General features: G+C 41.2%; 1 protein-coding gene and 1 long non-coding RNA gene across 2 annotated transcripts in view; one reads left to right on the forward strand and one right to left on the reverse strand.

The window, feature by feature from the left end:
• SLC14A2 (solute carrier family 14 member 2) overlaps positions 1-19,337 on the reverse strand; it is a 444,882-nt gene that overhangs the window by 168,298 nt on the left and 257,247 nt on the right. The window contains exon 3 of the mRNA XM_049620168.1: positions 13,789-13,876. The gene's annotated coding sequence lies outside the window, so the exon portion shown is untranslated. The remainder of the gene's footprint in view (positions 1-13,788; positions 13,877-19,337) is intronic.
• The window catches only part of LOC125914653 (uncharacterized), a 40,560-nt gene continuing 28,035 nt past the window's right edge, over positions 6,813-19,337 (forward strand). Inside the window, exons 1-2 of the long non-coding RNA XR_007455378.1 lie at positions 6,813-7,141; positions 7,311-7,422. This is a non-coding gene — a long non-coding RNA (uncharacterized LOC125914653). The remainder of the gene's footprint in view (positions 7,142-7,310; positions 7,423-19,337) is intronic.

Genomic DNA, 19,337 nt, shown 5'->3' on the forward strand with positions numbered 1-19,337 from the left:
TGTGTGGGGTCCCTTGTCACTGCTAGTGCTGCTCAGACCTAGTAATTCATTATCAGACCTCGGCTGCATTCTAGGCTCCTGCTTCATTCTTATCCAGTGCTCCAGGACCTCTATAGCGTTTGCTCTTTTGTGTCTATGCCAGGGACGTGACCTTCAGCTGCAGCTCTGTGAATGGAGGCAATGCCACCTTCTCTATCTGACTATGACGAAGTATTTTCACAAATATCACAGCATTTGAATTACACAACTTACACATTTCCTAGAGAGATAATGTTCTGTTTATTTTATAGGTAAGCATAAGGGACGTAGTTAAGTTTACAAGACTTGTGTCTTCCATTTCAGACTGGAGTCTTCTTATTCATCTATAGTCTGTGTCTATCACATAATAATCAAAGGTCCTTTATCAAGGGGAATGTCTGTGGACCGGACATAACTGGAGAGTTACTCTTTATCTGGGTGTGCCCAATACTTGGAAAGATCTCTGACACCTATGGTGAGCCAGTCTGCAGAGTGGAAATGGTCTGGAATTTGGAGTCCCTCTGTTCCTTACTCTCTATGTGATCTAGGGCAAGTTTTAGCCTTTTTGGCCCTCGGGTTCTTTGCTGGTAATATGGGACAATAATCCCATGCCAGAGGGTATTGTTGAATGAAATAATGTAGGTAATGTCCTTGGCTCAGTAGATATTAGCTTCCCTTCCATTTCCTTATTCTTCTTCCTCTCTACATGGAACCCAAGACACTTTGTTGCTCCTCACTTCTGGAATGAAGGGCCAGTTTTGCACCTCTCAGGTCCTAGAGACTGTTGAGAAATGCTTCTTGCTCTGTTATTTGACTCTGACAGCATCCCTGATTTGTCTTCACCAGATAATAGCTAGTCCTCCCTTCTCATAGCACCATGGAAATCCCACCTCTTTCTGAAACCAAAGAGAACCTGGTGAAAAGGCAGAGATGGATCAATCTTAAGCTTGATAATTTGTCTGCACCTGTCCCTGACCTACTGCTCTGAACTTCAGCTGGGCACAGCGGGACACAGAAGAAAGGACTGGGAACAGAGAAAGCACAACAGTTCCAGCTGCTGTGCTCTTTCTTGGAGAGCTGGAAACCTGTGCACACCTACTAGAGGCTAGGAATGCTCATGCATCAAGGTAAAGCCAGGATTTCAGGTCAGGAAGTATTTTATAGCAACCCAGTATACCAAAGAGACATGCGTGCTCCTTGGGGTGGATTCAAATATAGGCCAAGTGGCTAGAAGGAGTGATTATTTCTACAATGGATAATCTTCCTCACACACTATATTCTTTCTCTCCATGTCCCCTTTATAAAAATAATAAGTAGCCAATTATTATCAATTTATTTGCTGCTTCTTATAATTACATTATCCATGATTAACTCACTGGAGTCTAATTTGACTCTAGAGTTATTTTGTAGGAATGCTCCATCACTGGGCACGGTGGGACTCTTGTGAGCACAGCCTCACTCTGCTGGGCTTATGGAGCTCAATTAATGCACATGGAGAGAGACAAAGAAGAGGATGAGAAATGGCAGGCACCTCGGTCTTGCTGAGTTGCAAAGCCCCTCCACATTCATTATTTCATTTGATACACATAGTGGTTCTATGAGGTAGCTACAATAGCTGTTATCTACAGTTTACAAACTGGGAAACAGACCCAGGTCAGATCATAAGATGATGCCCAACAGAGGAGTAAAACCCATGTTACACCCTGCTAGTGCACCCCTAAGGATATCGATCAGTGATTTTAATGGTAATCATTTCTGTAGTGCTTTGAAGTTTGCAAAAATGTTTTCAAATTCCTGATCTCATTTGACCTTTACAACAATCCCGTGCCACAGAGAAGAAATTATAATGCCCAATTTTACAGAGGAGGTAACTCTTGTTTAGAGAGGTTACTTGATTGAGCTTTTAAGGTATGAAAACTGGGATGGGAATCATGGGCTCCTTCTGATAAAATGTGTGACTCCATTATAGCACCCCTGGAAGCCAAGAACTTACTAGAAACATGTGATTTAACAGCAATATGGGGTAGACACATGACATTATAACTGCATTTTGTACAAAAAGCTATTCTCTGGGGAGAGGTCCTTAATTTAGGGAGTCCATGAGCTTCTCCTGAAATAACGCATATCTATCTATCCTATCTATCTATCTATCTATCCTATCTATCTATCTATCTATCTATCCTATCTATCTATCTATCTCTATATGTCCATATGCATGTATATGTAACTATAAACCATATTTTAGGGAGATTCTTTAAAACGTCCATCAGATTTTTGAAAGAGTACGTTAACCCCAAACATCCAGGGTGTTGAATTATTCTGGTCTCTTTTCCACCAATGGACTAAGATGGTGGTCTGGGGAGAGTGGACCAGGAAGGAGATGAGAAGGCTTCAGAGGAGCACTGGGGAACGGCATCATGTAGGCCAGAGGAGGCAACTATTTTAAGATGCTGGGTCCAGGCAATGGTTACACAGTGACAAATGCTGTAGAGACCAAACTGAGGCTTGGACAAGTTGGCATATCTGGCAGAGGAATTTCTGTGGAATTGTGGGACCAGAAAGCAGACTGTGAGGTGTTAAAGAAGGTGGAGATGAGGAAGGGAAGACAGTGAACACAGAAGTACTTCTTTAAAATCTGGCAATTAAGGAAAGTGGAGAGATGGGGTGCTAGCCTGGGGGGAAAGCAGGACCAAGGAAAATTCTCTCCCTCTTTTTTTTTTTTTTTTTTAATCTCCTTAAAAATGGGAGATGATGTGTTTGTGGAGGAAGAATCTAACTGAAAGGGAGAGACCAGGTGAGAACGCAGGAGCCTAATTAGGAGACAGGAGGGGATGAATCCTGAGCTGAGATGGAGCGTTCACTTTAGAATAGATTTGAGACTCTCCTGAAGCAGGCGTGGTGGTGGGAGGGAGAGGTGAAGATGCAGAGAAAGTGTGAGCTTCACGCACTTTTCCTGCCAATTTCGTCTACAGCACTACTTATGGCGCTTACAGCAAGCAGCGCGCTCCCATCCAGCTGGGCTGTTCCTGTCACCTCCAGGCACAAGGCCTCCTGGCTCAGGGTGTCTGGCAGCCTCTTGCTGACCTTCCTGTTCTGAGTCTCTCCATCTCCCGGTATCTGACACTGACCCTGTCCAGGGGCTTCTCCAGCTGCTCCCTTATGGCTGCTCCTTGAGCCCCCAGCAAACAAAATTCTCCTAGGCTGATTTCAGTAATAAAATACAGGAATGTATTTGGGCAATGGTTTTCCTTGTTGTTGATTTATTTGATTGCTAAACCTTTTAGAAAACTTGTGCTACACAGGGTACAGATACATTATCACTTTATAGCTATACAATAGATGATGTATTTGGCAATTTCTGCATAAAGGTTTTTTCTGGGTCTTGGACAGAAACAGACTTTCATATTGTTTCTAAGGTGCAATCAGAGACTTGTTATTATTTTACTTTTAGCGCCTTTAATTAATCTATGAAAAGCACTCAGACTGGTGCTTGACACAGACAGTGAGTGTTAGCTAATGCTGTCATTATCATCACTGTTGTTAGGAGCTGTATGACCAGGGACAATTCAATTCTGACTTAGGGCAGCAATGTCTTCATTCATAAAATAAGGGCAAGGTGTTCTCTTTTCAGAGCGTGTTCTGAAGACTTTGGGCTCCACCCCATTGCACACCACCATTTTAATTCATTGTATCCATTTCCTTGGGGTTTCACAGAATGTTCAGTTGAAGAGGGGTTCTGGAAAAAAAAGTTACGAGCACTGCACCAGACAGTTGAAGGCCCATCCTCAATAAAAGTACTTGACTGTCTATGTGAAAGAAACTATTGACAATGGACAGAGAGATGAAGTGGTCTCAGTGCGGGTACCACAAGCCAGGGAAGGCTCTTTGGAAGAGGTGAGTTGGAAGGTTAGAATCTGGGTGTTTTTAGCAGTTGATGAGCCTAGAAGAGAAACTGCAATTCCTAGAGTGGGGGGGGGGTATAAAGCATAAGTGCAGAAGGACAACTATGGGGGGAGAAAAAGGTTAGCAGCCCAACTCAGACCTATCCCTGAGTGGTAGAAGCCAAATGGGCAGATAAGGGCTTCAGGTATAATTACCCAAGTAGAAATTTGACCAAAGTGTGACTGGATTAACAGCAAAGATGATTGGCTCTACTGAGGAAGCCACCTAGTCAATGCTCTTTCTTGCATGGACAGGAAAGCAGTGTCCAGAGGAGGCAAGCTCTTGTCTAGGGGCACAAAATGCATTACTGCTGACTGGGAGCCACCACTAGCTGTTAACCAACTAGCCTCTCCCCCTCTTCCTTAGCATTAGAGCTCCCAGCTTTTTAGCTGGGCACACTGCTGACTGCATTTAACAAAACATTTCCTAGCCTCCTTTGGGGGTTAGGAATGGCCAATAAAATGTCCAGGCAAGTTAAGGACTTCCAGAAAAGAACTGTTGGAGGGTATAGGATGGCCCATAGGAAACATTTTGTCCTTCCCTGCTTCTGACCTTGTCTTCTTCTTCTTGCTTCTGACCTTCCCTGCTTCTGACCTTGTCTGTCTTCTTCTTGCTTCTGACCTTGATGACTTTTAGTTGTGGGGCTGTCTCAGATCATGAAGTGCCCCTGGAGATGGAACTCATGTAACTAGGGATGGCAGAGCAGAAAGATGGAAAGAACCTGAGTCCTGGAGAGATCGCACAGACATTGTTATCAGCCCTGGACTGCCAACCTCTGAATTCTTTTATGTTGAGAGAGAGAATGTCCTATTGTATTTAAGCCATTGTCATTCCTGGGCCCTGTTCCTAGCCACAGAATGTTCTTGATGCCCTGGCAGAGCTGGGGCTGGCGGAGCCCCCTGTGTGCCTTGACTATTTTGCTTGGCAGCGCTTTGTGCATGACCCCGCTGCTCCCGTGTGTGGAACTGTCTCGGTGTGTGTGCATGAGCAGAAATCCAAAGCCAAAATAATCTTCAAAGCTGTCAGCTCTGTTTCCTGCAGACTCATGCTCCCCACTGCCTTCTCATTTCCACCGGAGGAAAGAGAGGCTGCTGGTGAATAACTTTTTCTTTCTTGAATTGTTTACTATGTCACACACTCAATATCCACAGCACAGAATGGTACAATGTTCACATCTTGCTGAATTTGTTTTAGCTTTTTTTTTTTTAATTAATGAAATAAAACATTGGTTCAGTTGAATCTTCTGTGTACTATCCTTGAGCCTATTAGCCTCCTCCTTCTGAAAACGATCTTCCTGAACTGCATGGATCTTTCTCTGTGTTTTTATGCTTTTACCTCACCTATGCGTGAATCTGTAAGTAATAGTATTGTTTTGTATGCTTTAAACATGGATGTAAGCGGTACACTGATATGATATGATTCTTTTTGTTTAACTTGGAATTTCCAAAATAATCCTTCTCTTTTTTTGTCTCTAAAATAATCCTTGATACACGAGTCTAGCTCAGGGAGGCTCACTGCTATGAAATGTACAATGCTTTTCCATTGCCCTATTGATGAACATTTAGATTGTTTCCAAATTTTCAATATTGCACACCATACAATAATAAACATCCTTTTACAAGTCATATTACACATAGGAGTGAGTTTTGCTAGGGTATATATCTAGACATAAAACTAGTTTTCATAGAGACACATATCTTCATTTTTACAAGATTTCTCCAAATTGTTCTCTAAAGGGGTTAAATAATGCGCTCCCTCTAGAATGACAGTGCCTATTTCCCTCAAAAATTCAGCACCGTTGAACTATTAATGTTTGACAACTGGGTAGGTGTGAAATGGTATCTGTTTGCTATAATTGGCATTTCCTTGATTATTAATGAGGGAGGGCATCTTTTCATGTTTTTATAGGCCATTTTGATTTACATTTCTATTTTTATATTTTGCCTGTTTTTCTGTTGGGCTGTTTGTCTTTTCCTTATTGCAGTGTTTTACCAACATATTTTAGATATTAATCCTTTGTTGGTCAAATGCATTGCAACTGCCTCTTACAAATATCTCACTTGTATTTTGGCTTTGCTCATGGTGTCTTTTGTCTTCTAGAAATATTAAATTTTAATGTGATCCACTTTATCTTTTTCTTTTGTGCTTTTTTTGAATCTTAAGAAGTATTTCCCTGGTTTGATATAAAAACATCTTTCTGGACTTTCTTCTAATAGTTTAAATTTTTTAAAAAAAATTTTTAACATTTATCCATTTTTGAGAGATGGAGAGAGACAGAGCATGAGTGGGGGAGGGCAGAGAGAGGGAGACATAGAACCAGAAGCAGACTCCAGGCTCTGAGTTGTCAACACAGAGCCCAATGTGGGGCTTGAACTCTTGAACCATGAGATCATGACCTGAGCCAAAGTCGGACAGCTAACCAACTGAGCCACCCAGGCACCCCATTCTCCTAATAGCTTAAAAGTTGTTGTTGTTATTTGAACTTTTAGCTTCAAATCCACCTGGAGTTTATCTGCAATATTCTGTTATTTAGTATATGAAATAGAACTCTAATGTTAATTTTCGAGTATGGGGAGACAATTGTTGTGACACTAATATCAAAAGTCCATACTTTACCTATTTATTTGTAATCAACTGCTGTCTTGTACCCAACTTCCCAAAATGCGTGGGTCTCTTTCTGAACTTTCTAGTTTATTTCATTAATCTCTGTATCCCTACACCTCCATCACAAGGTTTTATCATGAGTTTTGATGTCTGTTAGATAAGCCCCTCTTCTTTATGTTCTTTCTCAAAACTCTTTGGCTATTCTTGGCCCCTTTTACTTTTGTATGAATTTTTAAATTTATTTCTTCCAGTTTTATTGAGATATCATCAATGGACAGGCAATGGATATATAAGTTTAAGGTGTACAGCATAATGGCTTGACTTCCGTATATTGTGAAATGTATATGAATATTGACGAGTCTTTTAAGGCAATGCCTCCTTCCTACCTCTCTCAGCAGGTGCTCCCCCCCCATCCCATCCCCACGCAAAGATCTGGGTTCCAGCTCCAACACTGCCACCAGATGGCCAACTGTTCTTAGGTCAGTGGTCTAACCTCTCTGGGCTTCAGCTTCATCATCCCTTGTTAGATGTGCTCTGCCTACCTCACGGGACTGGACTGCTGAGTGGAACAAATGAGGTAAGGATGTAAGAATTTTTTGGAGAATTAAAAACACAGAGCTAAAGTCAAAAAGAGTCAAAAACAATAAACTCAGGACTGGCCTAAGATAAAAGGTGAAAGTTGGACATTTTTTTCCTCAGCTTTCTGCCTTCTCTACCATTCCTACTCCTTTCCCCCAAACTTCCAGGGTTATGAGACACAGCTCTTTCAATGGGGTGGACATACCATGAAAAGATGATGGAGGCAACTTGTGTTAATAAGGTCCAGCTCCAGTTTCAGACTCTAACCTGTGACTTGAGGTAAGTCACTCAAACTCTTTGAATCTCAACTTATTCATCTTTACAAGGGGCATAAAATGTTCCTTCCCCAAGTAGTATTGTCAAATTAAAATGAAATAATGGACATGAAAGTTCTTGGTAAAAATGTGAAGCCTTTATAAAAAACAGAAGTTTTTGTTAGTGTTTTTGCTGACAGTTACATGTGGCAAAGGACTTACAGGAAGGTAATGGTGTTTACTGTGTTGAAGTGCTTTGCTGTCACCAGTTGAATCAATGCATGTAGGAGAAAGAAACCTACTTTGTAAGTATGGTAGACCCAATGCGGTATCTACACAGACTTCTAGAAGATGCAAGAAGTCCCTATCATTTAAAAATATTTTTTTAATGTTTATTTTATTTTTGAGAGAGAAAGACAGAATGTGAGTGGGAGAGGGGCAGAGATGGAGGGAGACACAGAATCCAAAGCATGCTCCTGGCTCTGAGCTGTCAGCACAGAGCCCAACACAGGGCTCAAACTCATGAACCATGAGATCATGACCTGAGCTGAAGTCGGACTTCAACCAACTGAGCCACCCAGGTGCCTCAAGAAGTCCCTTTCTTAAATACCATTTCCTTTAGACATTTTCAGTCTGGATGTGCAAAGAAGTGGAGGTGGTTGAGATTCCGTGAGGTCTGTGTGGAAAAAAAGACTAAGCTAACCCTGGTGCAGGTATTGGGCTCAGCACTGACTAGAGATAGTGAGAGTAGCAGGGATTCAAGGGTGGGAACATATCAGTCTTTGTACCCTCCTCACATATACCATTTTGTTAAAATTAACATTAAGGTTAGCCCTGATGTTCTGTGAAAAGACTTCCTGTGGAGTGAGCACACAGCAATGCCTCCACATCTGTCTACCCCTTAGTACTGAGATGACCGGAGTATCCTCTGCTCTTGTGCCAAAATCAGACTTGGCCTTGCACCAAATGACATCCATGGGCTAGATGACATGAGACCACAACTCACCTGCCTAATCTCATACAGAACACCCTTTTCCTTGGTAATTTGGTTCCTGTTCTTTCCTCATTTCTACTGAAACAGGACTTCTTACCTGTTCCCTAGTCACCTCCATGGCTGATGATGGACTGCAATGTCCTGACCAGTCTCTGCTGGAAGTTGCTGGAATCCTTCTAAACCAATTAGCAGCATTACCACCCCTGCCTGTAGCCTCTGCTAATGTCCCCTTCTCTGCTGTGGCTTGGGAAGAGTCCTGGACTTTTGACCTGGGTTTGGATCTTAGTCGCCAGAACTTGCAATCTGTCTATCCTTTCCTTTGGGGTCCACACCATTTCTGACCCAGTCTTGTTCTCCTCTTCCCATGTGACTCCTTCCTGCTCTTGCTTCCATGTTCATGCAAGTCTCCTTCTAGACCCTGTCTTGTCTTGCTATAGATGAATCACTTTGCAAAATCTGTCAATTAGGTATCATTCAAAACAGATCACAGCTGACTTTATTATTATTAATATTTTCAAACGTGGGCATGAAACATAGGCACAAGTTCTCTGGTAGAAGCTGTGATTGTCTGCTTATAAACTTCTTTCATCAATGAAGGACAAATTCCACTAGCTACTGGGAGTTGTCCTCTCTGAAGAAAGCAGACTTGTTCAAGATCACAACCTTTCGTTGGGGCAGCCCACACCCTGTGACTGCTTGATGTGGTCACAGCAATCAGAGGGAAAGAGTTTAAAGGCTGAGACCTTGATGACAACTCTGAAGGGCCATCCCCTTCTTGGATTCTCATGGGGTGAGCTGAGGCTTTGGGAAAGCCTGCTGCCCAGCGCCTCTCTCTGCCCATTCCTCCCTCCTTCCCTTCCCCTGCAGGGCTTGATCCTAAGCACTCTTCTTACTTCCAACAAGTCTCCAAGTGGAGTCAGAATCTTAGAGACTCTAGCCTACCACAAGGGTCCACAGTTATTTTCTTGCTCAAGCAATCAATGCTCTATCTCACCATTTTCTTTCTCCATAAATTCATTCTCCCTGTGGTGGGCAGACTAATGCCCAATCCCCACCCAAAGATGTCCACACCCTAATCCCCCACAACCTGTGAATGTGTTATCTTCTATGCTAAAAATGGACTCTGCAGATGTGAATAAGGTTACTGACCTAAAGATAGGGAGATTATCCTGGATTATTCAAGTGGACTCAGTCTCATCACATGAGTCCTTAAAAGCAGAGAACCCTTCCTGGCTGTGGTCAGGGATGTGATTACAGAAAAAAGATCAGAGAGACCCAATATTTCTGGCTGTGAAGATGGAGGAAGGGGCCACAAGCCACGGAATGCAGGCAGCTTCTATAAGCTGGACAGGGCTAAGAAATGGATTCTCCCCAGAGTCTCCAGAAAAGAATGTAGCACTGCCAACACTTTGATTTTGGCCCAGTGAGCCCTGTGTAAGACCTCTGGCCTATGGAGCTGTGAGATAATAAATTTGTGTTGCTTTAAGCCAGTAAGTATGTGGTAATTTGTTACAACAACAATAGGAAAGTAATATATGGCTCAACTTAATATTTGTGCATTTATATGATCTTGGATATACACTTCACCTATGTAAGTCTTACTTCTCTCATCTATAAAATGGTTATTTGGGCCATATGCTTACAAAACCCCTTATAACTTGATATTTTATGGCCCTAACGGGCTAGATTCCCTACTTTGCAACATTTATTTTTTCCTTCCAATGAGGCAGTTGTTTGCTTGTTTTTGATGATGATACGAGGGCAAGCCTATCTGAAATGCTGCAGGAGCAACAGAATGGCCATGCACCAGGGTCGGGAGTGGGTATTCTTTCTTTTTGTCTGTCTGGCCCTTCTAGTATGTCTTTATGAGGAGCTATTCCCATAACTCCTCATGACCATAGGAAAAATGCATCTCAGCTGGTGAAAAATTTATAAACCAAAGCCTGATAACAAATAGATTCTGTCATTTTTCTCTCTACTGGTAGACCTTCAAGTACAATTTAAAAAATTTGGTTATGCTGAAAATAATTCATTAAAAGTTGTAGGTACCAAGCTTAGAGGTAAGGTAGCAGTGTTCTGGTTGCTGGTGAAAGTTAGGATTTCTTTAGGGAAATCTACCATTTTTAAGATTAAAAAAATGTCCTTGGCCTGATTTTTGTTAGGAATAAGTATAATAAAGTGGCACTGTAATTAAAATACTGATAAACCCACTAGATATAGCTGTTGTGGAAAAAAAAAACTGGACACTAAAATGGGATAAAAATAGAGCCTCATTTGGCCCCGTCACCCTCCTAGTGGGAAACCAATACAGTTGCCACTTCATTAACTGCTCTGCGTTAAGAAAAGCTGAGCTGACCACAAAATAATAATGGCAATAGCACAGTGATAATGATGACTCCTGCTACATTTATTTAGCACATTATGCTTCTCAAAGCACTTTCTGTCTATTTACTTGTTTGAGCCCCTAGGTCTCAGTATTTCCATAAGAAAGTGGGGGAGGTGGTGAGGAGAGCATCATCCACCTGCTTTGACAGATGAGGGAATCCTGACCTACAGTGTCTAAATGACCCTCATGTCGTCACAGCTGTGAGCAGCAGGTCTGGGCCTGGGGGCTGTGCTGTACATGGAGATCCACGTTTGTTATAGCTCACTGCCCCTGGCAGTTGGAGTCACCCAACTCAGGGTCAAACACTATCTCAAGACATTATTTATACTGCAAACCTAAGGCTAGTAGAAATATTTTTTTTCTCTCAACAGAAAGAACAAAGTCACTAAAGAATTAAAATTTTTTTTAATGTTTATTTATTTTTTAGAGAGAGAGAGAGAGAGAGAGCAGGGGAGGGGCAGAGAGAGAGAGGGAGACACAGAATCCAAAGCATGCTCCAGGCTCTGAGCTGTCAGCACAGAGCCCAACACGGGGCTCTTAACTCATGAACCGCAAAATCATGACCTGACTGAAGTCGGACGCTTAACTGACTGAGCCACCCAGGTGCCCCTAAAGTCACTAAAGAATTAGTCATTAACATCAGCTGGGAAAAGTCCAAAGAATTGAATGGAAGAGAAAGAAAACGCTAAGAAACCTAGAAGTGGTTTTTAGTCTGTCACCCATATCACTAGGATTGTGGTGCTGGCCAGTGTGTCTGTGTATGAGCCAGAGTGGAGGAAAAGTACCCCCTTTTCCACCTTCCTGGGATCCTGCTCATGTTCCCTGGTACAGTTTCCAAGAGCCCCATGTGTTATAGCCTCTGTAAAATGACATCAACACTCACTACTTGCCTCTATCCCCATCCCACAACCCAGGTCCAATTAGCCTGACTAATCTGGAAGGAGATAAGACAACCTGAGGCCAGTGGCACAAAACAGAGTAGCCCTCAAAGGCATCCCCATTTCATCTGAACAATGAGGGGGTGAGACTAGGTCTCCTCAATGATTCCACTTGTTCCAACAATTTCCTATTTTACTTCTGGTGCAGTAGTATCATTTGGACTTGGGTTTGAGAGCCAAGTGGTAACTCTCTGAGTGGGCTACAATGTGACCTTGGTCATTATCACTTAGCCTCCATGAGGCTCAGTTCTCTCACCTATGAAATGGGTGTGATAATAGTGAGTCTCCTTCCCACTGTATACCATTGTCATGAGAGTCAAAAATCCAAATGTAAAGCACTGTTGATCAAGGCTCGTCTATGTACATCTTGCATAGAAGAGATGTTATGGGTTTATTATTGGCGGTAGTGCTAATTATTATAATTGTAGTTTAATAGTAACAAGGATCTTACTAGAATCAACAACTGTGGTAGTGCTGGTAAGGCATTTCAGAGATTATTCATCATATGTGGATATTGGCTAGAGAAGTCACTGGTGTTGAGAAAATGTGTACCATGCCCTTTCTCGAATTATTTCCTTGGGGCTTTACAACAATTCTAAGAGTTAGAACTTGTTACTGTCATTTGAGACAACAAGAAGCTAAGGCTGAGAGAGAGAGAGAGAGAGATAGGCAAACAGACAGAAGTGATTTTGAAGCTGGTATCATGAGAACCTAGTGGCTTCTGCAGACTTCCAGCATTGGCAGGCATATCTAGCACTTCTTATATAGAACAATCTATAGAGCCTTGTTACCAGGGGCTTGTTGCCTTAATCACAAGAAGGGGGTATGGTTGGTATTAGAAGTTCCTTCCTAGGAACAGAATGATTCACTATTCAAAGTCATTGATGAGTCAACTGACTCTGAGTCAACTGCTCTGTGATTGATGTACGAATGCCCATTAAGAATTTTCTGAGCAGGAACTCTCTACACTATGATTTTTCCTCACAGAGCCCATGAGGTGTGTTCCCCTACCACATAGTGGATTTGTTAGGAAGTGACTGCCAGTCATGGACTAACCCAAGCCCTTTTTTATCAAGGTAAGGCCCATGTGACTAGTGCTCATTGATGGGATATAATGTGTATCAATCACAGGCCAAGGTGCGTAGGAAGTGGGTGTACCATCTTCACTTTCTTCTTCCCTGTCAACCAGGTAGATGAAGAACATAAAGCATAAAACTCAAAGGCCCTAAAAGACGGTGAAGCCACAAGACAGGAGACACCTGGGTTTCTGAATCACCACTCTGATAAACACCCAATGGGGCCTTATAGAAGGGAAAAATGATCTATGGTGTTAAACCACCAAGATTTGAGTGTTATACGTTACACCAGCTATTGTACTATAGATCCACTGAAAGATCCACCAGTGTTTCAGACCTGGTCCTAATTCCCTGCCATTTAAAAACTACTGCGTTCCTTCTCCATGGATACCAGCTCACCCATCCTAAGCAGATTTCTTTGTGTTCTGTATAGGTGTAGAGAAGCTGGTCTGCTTGTCAAACAACCAATAAATCTATGTTAAGCAAAACAGTAGTTTTCATCAGTAAGTGACCTTATGATAACATTTACATTGCTAGAGAAATCATTCCAACCCTGAACCAGAGGCATCCCAACTCAGGCCCTCCTGGTGGCACATGGCAAGGAAACTAATGAAGTGTGGGGATTATTAATGATTTTATCTTCTCACTTACCCATCCCCTTTCCTTTTACAAACTCACAAATATGTCCAGTAGTGTCACATCTGTTCATCTATTTTTGACATATAAATAGAACCTATCCTATTGGAATTTTGCAGAGAAAATAGACACTATGTGATTATGCTAGCTTATGTCTGAAAGCAGCCATGCATGACTGAGCTGGGAAGACAATGACTCAAGGGGAAGAAGGTCTTCATATGACTTAGCTGTCTCAGGTACTTCCCATGTGCTCCTAGTGACCTCAGAGGGGAAATTTTTTTTTAGTTTTCCATGGCAGCATTACTGGTGGTAACAGTTATTTCAGAAGACACAAATATAGAAAGTTCTAGAACATACTCACAATTTCTTGACAGTGGGGTCAATGGGTTCTACAAAGAGTCCTGTGAACTCCTATTTAGGTGCCTTCAAGTAGTAAGCAACAAAAAGTCCTGTAAAGATAGACAGTGGAGGTCAACTTTAAATTGCTTTGGGTTTTGATTAAATAACATGTGCTCTTTTTTGTTTTAATTGTAAGCAAAAATGTTCATTTTAGAAAAAAATAGAAAGTAAGTATTAGGAAACAAGACATAAAACTCATCTGTCATCCCACGATCCAGATATAATCACTAGTTAACCCATGGAACACTTACAGATTGTTTCATGAGTATTTATGTATATATGGATATATATTTTTTTCTACTGTTTTTCATTCATAGAATTGAGATCATACTGCATATGCTGTTTGGTGACCTGCTTTTCTTTCATTGAATAAGATGTTATGAATATTTTTTGCCACCAGATAAATGTCAACTGTGTGGTACACAGCCTGTAAGATGGTTCCCAGGGATCCCCACTATGTTGCATCCTCACCATTGTGAAATCCATTCCCCTGGAGTGTGGGTGGGACCTCTGGCTTACTTCTAACCAATAGAATATGGCAAGAGTGATGGGATGTCAGTTTGAGATTAGGTTACAAAATCGCTCTGGCTGCTGTCTTGCTCACCCTCTCCTGCTCTCAGGCTCGTTTGCTGTGATGAAACAGCTGCTGTGTTGTGAACTGCCCCAAGGAAAGGAGGGCAATGGAACTGAGGGAGACTTCCACCAGCAGGCTTAGAGGACCTGAATCCTGCCAACACCCACTGGAGGGACCTTGAAAGTGGATTCTCTCCAAGTTAAGCCTTGAGATGGTTCAAACACCTTGACTGCAGCCTTATGAGAAGTCCTGAGTCAGAGGATCCAGTTCAGCCACTGCCCACAGACTCCTGACTCACACTGTGAGATACTATGTTTGTTGTTCTAAGCTGCTAAGCTGTGGGGTAAAGCAGCCATAGATAGCTAATATAAACCACACAGTTCGTAATAGTTGTTTAGTATTCCAGTGTAAGGTTTACTCAATCTTCTACTGTTGTGTGTTGCTTATTTTAGTTTATTTATTTTGCTATTATAAACAGGGCAGTAATGGATATCATTGTAGCTAAATCTCAGTACACATCCTTCATTCTTTCCTAAGGATAAATTCCTTGAAGTGGAATAGCTGGATTTCAAAGGGTTTTCATCTTTTAAGGCTTTTGAGATGCTGTTTCCCACTTGCTTTCTGGTAGAACTGTACCCTTTTACACCTCTGCTGGAGGCATTGTGGAGCGGCTGCTGCCCACACCCCAGGGCTTACGTTTCTGAGCCATACTTTTGGTTAAGTTCAACCACTCTCTCTTGAGCTGTGTCTCTCTGCAAACCAGTTAGAAACAAAACCAAGACCAAATCCCAAAACCCAAGAATGAAGCCTAAGGTTGACTCTTCAAAATTACTAGATAATCTGATGCTAAACAGTTTCTTCAAAGTATATTGTTTTGAAGTCAGGCAGATGAATTCAACCACCCTCAAATTGTTATTCTTATCTCTCAGTGAACACTGAACTTCTGAAAAGATGATGATGCTCAAGTCCCCAAGAACTTTGAGAGGGAAAACCACAGTGCTAGTTGAAGTCAAAATAATAATGAGCTATTCTGAAAATCTTAGTTTATTTCAGTCACACAAAGGACTGTCAGTAAATTCAACTTTCTAAATTAGCTGGATGAATTCTATATTTTCTATATTTTACATATAGATATAGATATAGATAGATATAATTTATTTTTTTAGTTTTGCATACATGGATATCACCACCATTTCCAAATTGCAACTTCACTGTTGGGGAAAGAATAAATATTTTAATGACTATACATTTTAACAGGCTTTGAACCCTGTGGTTGGTTTAAGCTAAGGGTGCAATTTCAGGCATCTAAATAAGTAAATAAATGAGGAAGAAAATCCATGTTAATTGCAGTAATTTGCGGTACTTTCAAATTCTTAATTAAGAAATAAAATAGGATTCATTATCCATGCCCACTGTAGATGGCACACATAGATCACCATTATGACCAGACACAAGACCTGAAGTTATTGCCATAAATGAAATAACAGAGAGAAATCACTGTTATTGGTGCATTATTGGTCAAAATGTGCAGGCGCAAGGAGGGAGGAAAGAGGACACACAAAATGCCTGTTCTCCATAAATGCCCTTCTTTTTGACCTGGAGATTATGTTATCCCCAAATATCTCCCCTGAGCCTCAGGTCCTGCCCCTCCCTCCTACTCTCTGGGATAGATTCTTCCTTCAAACCTCACGTAAAAATTTCTGAGCCTGTCTGGACACCCTACAGTGTCAAATTTTCCCCAGTCACCTGTTCCAGGTCACTTGTGTGCTGGGACTTCAGGTATCTGTGTCATTCTTCTTGGTGTCATTCTTTTGGTGAGTCCTAATATTCTTCTACAAAGGTGGGAAAAAGAGAAGGACTTTTCTTATAACCAGAGGCATTCTGACTCGTGCTGCCTTTTGAAAATCACGTATTAAATTAAACTAGGGACAGCATATAATTTGTCATACAAAAATCACTTTTGATTGGGACACATACTTAATTTGAGAGGACACCAGACATAACCTGGGACTGTTCTAGACGAAGCAGGATGCTTGTGTTCCTAATGAAAATCCATCAAAGTCCCTAGGATAGGGGTAGGGTTGGTGTGGACACAGGTTTTCAGGCAGGTAATCAGGGAGGTATTCTGCTTTGGTGATGTGGGTGGGAAGGGTAATATCACGTACGTCTGGAAGGAAGAGCACTTATGTGCTGGTTGTAGGCTGGTCATTGTGCTCTTGTTTGGAGTATTTATAATAAGGACTTTGGGTATGCATTTCCCAGGCTCTCCCTTTCCTGTTGTCCTACCCATCTTGGTCTTGCAGGCTGGCATAGATAGTCCATGGTCAGTCAACATGACTCTGGGTTTCATGTCTGTCAACATGGGCAGTTATGGACAACCAACTGCAGTCAGCTCAGCAATGAGAAGGGTGCAGAGCATAAGCAATTTGGAGGAGTTTGAGTGACCCAAGACAAAGGAAGAAGGGAAATCATCCATTGAAGATCTCTTAAAGGAATGAGGAATCTTGTCAGAGATTAGGCACTGAAGTTTTTTGAGCAAGTAGGACAGCTTTTGGTTTTACCTATAAACCCAAGGACAATCAGAAATTAACATGTATATTTCTCAGATGCCTATTATATCCTATATGGAAGGCATAAGAATAGTCTGAGACATACATCTTATTCTCAAGGGACTTAAGGAGTAGATTCTTTGAGTTAAAGGCTCCTGTCTTTTGGAAGGGAAACCAGAGAGAAACCTGGACTTGGTATCTCTTCTGACAGCCGGGCTGATCTTTTCTTGGATCACATACATGCTAAAGACCGCCATGGAATTCACAAGGGCTGAAAAGAGTGTCTGTATCTTACAGTGTTCCATTTCTCAAAGGATCCTTCCTCTATGGCTGCAACTGGATGGAGTCCAGACCACTGTGGGGCCCTGGGGGGACCTGGGGAAATGTGAACAATTCCTTATTTTTTATATGTGATCCTTATATAAGGATCCTTTCTTACCAAAACATGGTGCAGAATGACATTCTGCTTTTATTTTCTGATGATTTATGGTAAAGAAGATACAGGGCTTTTCCAATTTCAGAAGTAAGCCAAGGAGAAACAATCATAAAATGCATCCATAAAAACGGGCTAGATACCAAGCTAGAAAGAAAACCCCACTGTATAAAGTGTTTCTGTAGAATTTACTGTTTCATGGGTACTGGTACTCCAAGCTTCAATAGTAAGTGACATCAGGATGCTAAGAAAAGGTGTGAAAGATGGGAGGAATGTGGGCAGAAGATCTTTAAACCATGAGAAATGCCTTGGGAAATATGCCTTCTTACGCTGTAGCGAGGAGGAACCAGATTAGTTGCATAAGGTCTTTTGAAGAAAGGTCTTAAATGCAGTTATGTCTCAACTATTACATTCTTTCATTTATTAATTTAATCTAACAAGTATTTATTGAGGATTTTCTCTTTCCCAGATATAATATTACGTGCTGGGGATTCAGAAGGAGCAAGACAGGGATTTATAGCCTTTTAAAGGGGACTTCTACTTTTAAGATGATAGTATTAAGAAAGCCTTGCCCACTTCTTTCTAGATTCATTCCCAAACAATAAGGAAAATGAAAAAGCAGAAATACAAATTTCACCTTTGTTGAGGAAAATCTGTCAAATGCAATAAAACTCCAAAAGGAGCAGGTAGATGTTGAAGGATGTCTTGGGCCAAAGACCTCAAGCAAGGTTGGCAGAGCACAGAGTTCATCAAAGAGAAGAAAACCAACACAATCTTTTGGGAAACAACATGCCTACAGTGAATCAGCTGTCTGTGAGAGAATCCCTGGACCCTTTCTGGCTCCATCAAGAAACAGGGAATATGGTATAAACAAGAAAACAGCTAGGGGTGCTATCTCTGGTTGGGCAAATAAGCACAGACAACCAAAACAATAAACTTTAATGGAAAAGATCACTTATATAAAATAAGAACTCAAGGAAGAAATGTCAAGACCACTGAAAGAGATAAAAAATGAGCTAGCAGAGCTCAGGAAAGAAGTAGAGGAGACATAATGTCCTCACAACAATTAGGAAGCCATCAGAGGCAACAAGAAGGTAAACAGATAATGCTCAAAAAAGTGGGCTTAAGAACTGGAATGCTAAGGTGAGCAAAACAAAATGGAAATGATTAGTCAACAAGGATTAGAAAGAGAACATGGTAGCTGTGGAAGATGAAACAGATCAAATAGACCTATGTGTATGCATAAATAGACCAAGCAGTGCTTGATAAAGAATATTGAAAAAAAAGAATAGAAATTATATTTGGAGAATTATAATCACAGAGATAAGATATTTAAGTCTACGTACAAAGCAAAGCCCAAACCAAGCAAAACTATCTGAGAAAGTCAATACAGAACCAGCAACCCAAAAGGTAAAGAAAGACTCTTTACCATAAAAACAAATGAAAAAAAACAAAACAAAACAAAACAAAACGAACAATACAAAACAAAACTAAAATGTCTTTTCTAAGGGGAAAAATTTTGGGTTGTTTTCAGACTTTTCCATGGTAACATCTCATGCTAGGAGACAGTGGAACTGTGCTTACAAAAATCTCAGTGAGAATTAAATTTAAGGGAGATGCGCTTGGGTGGCTCAGTCGGTTAAGCATCCAAGTCTTGATTTCAGCTCAGGTCATGATCTCATGTTTCATGAGATCCAGCCCTGTGTTGGGCTCTTTGCTTGATAGCATGGAGCCTGCTTGGGATTCTCTCTCCCTCTCTCTCTACTCTTTCCTCTGCTTATGCTCTCTGTTTCTCTCAAAAAAAAATTAAATTTAAAAAAATCAAAAAATGTTAAATTCAAATTTTTGTTTAAGTACAAATGCTGCTACTAAACATCTGACAACCCAGAAAATGTGGTCACTAGGATCCTGTCTGGAATAAATTGCACTTTAACCAACCAGTAGAGAATAGAGAA

This window comes from Panthera uncia (assembly GCF_023721935.1).
Source record: "Panthera uncia isolate 11264 chromosome D3 unlocalized genomic scaffold, Puncia_PCG_1.0 HiC_scaffold_8, whole genome shotgun sequence".
Classification (NCBI taxonomy): Eukaryota; Metazoa; Chordata; class Mammalia; order Carnivora; family Felidae; genus Panthera; species Panthera uncia.